Consider the following 6,000-nt stretch of genomic DNA (forward strand, 5'->3'; position numbering starts at 1 on the left):
CTTCAAAATAAATTTTCAAACCAAGCTTAAGCAAAAATTTAAGAAAATCTAGACACCTTTCTTCACTTTATAGGAGCTCGATATTGCCTCTGATGTATCTCTGTACTTTCCAATCATCTAGTTCTGAATTTGTGATCTGTAGTAGCCCTTTGTGTCCTCTTTCCAATGCCACCAGTCTGAACGAAATTGGATTCTCCAAGGAAGAGTTATGCGAAATCTCCCACAGTGACTTGATTATAGACTAGTTTAGTAGAGCGAACTTGTACGACGTGCCACGAGTCACTGTTTCGACCTCTGGATCTGAAAAATGCATACAAGAAACTACAGGCTATCCTCTTTCTATACCTTTTACTAAATTTCAATCCGATCCCTAGAGAGAAAGTTATGACGATTTTCCCTAGGTCACCTGTTTGGAATGTAATTCAGGAGTCTACAAAAAGACCAACTTCCTCAGATCATATCTCCGCAACTATAGTGAAAAAAGCTCTGAAATTCGGACCCGAGGTTCCGTGTGACTTCTTCTCAAATGGGTTTTTTTTGCAACTTCTGGAACGTCGCAGAAAAAAAGTTATAGTGACAATTCCACGATGACCTGTTTCGAGAAGTGAAACCCTAGAATCCAAAGCTCTGATACCAAATGTTATGAAACCAACTCAAGAAAAGATAAAAAAGATAGATCAACGCCTTAGAATTCAGCCTCTTTGAGGGGGCAACCTCCTTTACATTACATAAATGAACAATTCTTGGATGATTCAAATGACAAAACCTCCTTTCTATATATAGGAGTCTAAGGAGTCACAATATAATCCAGCCGACCTAACAATAATAATATATAGCCACAAAAATAACAATAGAGGGATTCTATGGGGCACAATAATAAAAATATGGGGGAAATAGGGGCACAACAATATTAATAAGGGGTATAAATACAATAGTAATGGGGTAGTCACTAGTATTATAGGGACCCAATAGTTGATCTGGAGGGTAGGGCACCTTCACCACTTCCACCCTAAGCTCCTTCATCTTATCCTTCCACTTCCAAACTCTATCCCAAAACCCTGTTTTATAAGTCATTTTGCCTATGTCACCGAGAGCACTCATCCTAGTAGCAGACATGCCTTCAATAGGTCCTAATCTTGGCTAGGGGCTCAAACCAACCTCCTTTAATTTGATTCAACTACTATCCACCTCTCCATACCCTCAAGCAAACTTTTTCACCTTCAAAAACCACTTGGATTCCCTCATGTAGCGTTACAGGCTTGCATGTAGCATTATAGGCCTGCCTATAGCATTACAAACCTCCTATAGAAATCACCTATAGAAAACTTGTAGTAGCCTTTACTTAATCAATTTCAATCCCCACTACAACTTTGACTTAGCATAGATACATAATGACCCCCAATTGTGATAATATGATTAGGGAAAACTCCTAGGCCACTCCAAACCTTCCCTTTCTTCACTGCAAAAACAAAGTAGAGTTAGCTTCCTTATCATGCAAGTAGGTTATTAATTTATGAGCAAGTGTGAACTAGGTAGATGGTACATAAAATTCTAATTGGCAGTTCGATGAATTCTGCAGGATAGCCTAGCTTTATTTCTGCAAGTATGTTGGTCTTTGTCCTTTCATGAATTGATTAGTTAAGTTTTTACAAGTTGAGTTAATGGAATTTCTATGTTCATAACTAGAAGCAATTTCAAATTGCACTTTTATCAAGATTTCATTCTAATTCAGTAGGAGGAAGGGTCTCTGAGCACTTTTTGATCCAATGTTATAACTGAGGGTGGAATGAGTGGAACCCTATCTTTTGTGCATATAGCAATGTCACCTTCAAGTGGGTACGAACCTCGGGTTGATAATTTGAGTTGAGGAGCCCTTGAGATTTGAAAAATTCTTGGTACAATACCAGGGCTCACAAGTAAGGCAACTGGGATTGAGCACACCAAAAGGCGCTCTCATGTGGTGAAAAAATGAAGGTATGAAAAGTTGGGTGACTTGCTGTGAGGATGCATAAGGGAGCCATGGTGGAATGACTATGAGAATCCTGTGACCAAGAGCAACAATGACAGATAAAAGCATCGACGAGTTTAGTGGAATTAGATGCACCCATAGAATGACATTGTGTGCACAATGAAAAAGGTCAGTTGGGCTAAGGTGTCTACTCAAAGGAAAATGTACCCATAAGGAACTAAGACATAGGCCCTAGAGTATCGTGTGAGGAAAGGAGTTAGCATGTGATGGAATAACTAAGGTGAGGATGAGGATGAGAAGCATTCCACCAAGCATAGCATGCACACGAAGGGTTGAGGATAAGGTCATATGAATGATTATGTGAGGTCGACTTGATGAAGAATCAAACCCCTTGGAAAGAGGTGGTTGAGTATAAATAAATGAAGGATGACCGGAGTAGGAAAAGACCAAGCACACAATGAAGTAAGAAGAAATGAAAAGGATCAAAACCACTAAATAAAGGAAGAATGTATGAAGGAGATCATGGGATGAGTGAGGAGGCTCAATTGAGCTGGTATTGTGCAGGGTTTTAGGTTTTTATTGTGAGTTTATTTATTCTGGTTTGGTGTGGTATACCTATGAGGATATTATGGGTACAAAGGGAGGTACCTAAGGGAATAATGTAATAATGTGATGAGTCATAGTTAATAAATAAAGTGGTTAACCTGCATCATGTAAAGGACCAAAATTAGTTAGGAATAATGTGATAAACCCATTGTATTAGATATATGGTATTGAAAGACTCATGGTAATGAACCATGGCATTGTATGTATGAAGCCTATATAGAGGCTAGAGGTTCTGCATTGAGAGATGTGAAAGATTATGAAAATAATGCAAGTATGCCCAATAACTTCAAATAATCCCAAGATAAAACAAGTATAAAAGCTTCAGATCTTTATTAATCAAAACCCTTTAGGTAGGGTAACACCATACAATTACTCCTTAAGGAAGGAGATCGATCCACAAGCTGTATGCTTGTCAATACAAACAATACTTGATATCTATCAATGGGAAGTCTGTAGCGTCTATATTGGCTTCATACGTATAATACCATTGGTCCCTCAATACCATATATCTAATACAATGGGCTTATCACACTATTCCTAACTACTTTTGCTCCCTTACATAATGCAGGTTAACCACTTTATTTATTAACTATGGCCCATCACATTATTACACTATTCCCTTGGCTACCTCCCTTTGTACCCCATAATACCCCCCTTGGTATACTACATTTGGGGTTTTTAGCCAAGTGTGAGTTGTCCACAAAATTGAGTTTTGGGTTGGTTTTATCATGCGAGTTAAGGTTACACAAGCCAAACCAATTTGTTGTAAACTATTGTAAATTGAATTTTGTTAAATAAGTTAATAAATAAGTAAAGGGGAGTTTCAATTGGTATTTCCCCCTCCCTTTAAAAATGTGTTTTATATAATTGTGCATTGTACATTAGATTGTTGTTGTTGTTTTACATTGAAGTTGGTTATACTGATAAAGTTATTTATATTGAAAAAGTGTTAAGAAAAGTAAATTTGAGATTGAAAAATAAGCTAAGTGTTGGAAATTTAATTGAAGGGATATTGTATTAAGGTCGTTAGAAAACTTCTTCTGCAAAGTCGATAGAAAACTTGTTCAAAACACATAGGCCAGAGGCATAGTCTAGGCAAGTATTCTTATGTTAGCCTTACTCTTAAGGAGGAATGTGTTGATGTCTCATGTCTTGGTGAGTTGATGATCTAAATACTCATGCGACTACCATGGGGGAATGAAACCTATGAATCTATGTTGGTAAACGTAGCCATATCTGGAAAATCTTACATAAAAAAATTCAACAGTGCCATATAATGTGTAATGCAACATGCCCATATAAGTTAGCTCAACTGGTGATTATCATGTTATGAAATATTTGGTAAAGCATGCGATTCAAGGTTCAGATCCCTATTGGTTCAAGCAATAAAAATAATGTGTAACACAACATCAACTATACTAGTATAATTTCTAGTATTGATGATTAAACTATTGAGAATATCCTATTGGAAGAGTTTTCCAAATTATATGATCCAAATTTATGAAGGGAAAAATATGAAATAGGTATTTTAACCAAAACACATATACAATAAAACTTGAATTCAATTAATAAATGGAAAATTTTGAAATTATATACATGTGGAATGAAAACGAACTAGCTTGAATGACGATAACATATCTCTGAGAAGAGATGGGATGACTATGCATCTTTCTTGAATTGTACTAAAATGAGGTTCGAATGCATTTTTATCATGAATAAGTAATGAGAAAGCCTAAACATCCGAAAACCTAACCCTAGGAGATGAAGTGGCAAAGGTTATGGGCCCCAATCGGGAATGTTGGAATGTTCAGTTCATGGGGTCATAACTTTGGCATATGATATCTATTTGACATGCATAATTTATCCTTGGAAAGGTATATAAAAGGAGTAATTTTATTACTTTCTAAATATATGGTGTAGTTATATTATTTACCTAAAATTGTCATTTGGGATCCAAATGTTTAGGGCCTAAAAACCACTGAAAATAGAAAAATTTCGAAATAAGAAAGTAGTGGCGCGAGCTAGTGGAATTGATGGGTCTCCACCAATATCCACTTGGGTCAATCCTTCCCCCTTAGGAATCAATGGGATCTACTGCATTAAGTTCCTACATGAAATCAGAAAACTTATGTTGAAATTGGTCCCTAGTGAGCCACTTTCCTTGGTGAAGGAGCTAGCTTGCTTTGACAACCTGATACAACTAGATCCTATATTGGTGAGTTATCTTAATATGTGATTCCATAATATGATAAGTTTTGGCCTATTCAATGCAATCTAGGTTGAGATTTTTTTGCATCAATTTCTTTCCGATTTCTAATGTGTCAAAAAATGGTAGAAAGTATGGTTAACAACAGTTCACATTGAACATTGAGTGCAGAGAAAGGAATACCAACATCCTTAGCTCAAAATCATTTTCACCCACAACCTTGGTGATGGCGTAAGGTCCATATCAGAGTGGTCAAATATTTTGATGAGACCATGCAAGGAATTCATTCGACATATGTAGGAAAACCTCGTCTACCACTTGAAATTTGGTTGGAACCTAGTGCTAATCATGGTGTTGTTTATACTTAGTATTGAATTTCTGCAAGATTTCCTAGACCTATTAATGGATGTGTTAATTTTTTTCAATAAACTTGGTACCTTTATCAATTTTAGATTGAACATATGCATTTTCTAGTTGTTTGGTTGTAATGAGTAGTGCAACATCAATGGGACCCAATGGTTGAAATCCCAAGTCCACTTAAAAGGGGATATAGCTAACTAAGTTATGAAGAGATATGTTGTATTAATGCTAAACATAAGGGAGAATATGATCCCATGTACATGATTTTTGGAGTTTCACATGAACAAAATGTTCATTATCATCTTGTTGACAATTTATATTTGGCCATCATTCCTAGGGTGGAAGTCTGTTGTTTTGGTGACCTTAAAGTCTAACAATGAACAAAGGATTGACCAAAATGAATTTAGGAAATTTATATACTAATATTATATGATGGTCTCTGGGACCCCAAAATGTACCCAAAATCTTTCAAAGAAGATCTTGTTAATGGATTTTTCTATGATACTCTTTTTGCAAGTAGTCATGATGGCCATCTTAGAAAATCTATCAACAAAAACAAACACATGGTCATTACCATGCTTGGTAGAAGGAAGGCAAGATGTATAGTCCATTAAGATGGATTACCAAGGTTGGTTAGGAGTACGCAAAGTGGTGTACATACCTTTCTTCTTAATGATTGGTTTAGAAATGGCATATGTGGTGTATGACCTGATATACTTCTAAACATATTGTTGAAGTTTCAACCAAAAAAATATTTTTGCAGTACTGCCACTATCTTCTCCACACCAAATTTCCTTGCTACCTGACTATAATGTTCCTCCTAGATCACCTTATCATGCACAGTTGAAGGAACATAAAG

This window comes from Pinus tabuliformis, chromosome 2_1 (assembly GCF_031772625.1).
Source record: "Pinus tabuliformis cultivar Carrire ecotype Pingquan chromosome 2_1, CPIR1, whole genome shotgun sequence".
Classification (NCBI taxonomy): domain Eukaryota; kingdom Viridiplantae; phylum Streptophyta; class Pinopsida; order Pinales; family Pinaceae; genus Pinus; species Pinus tabuliformis.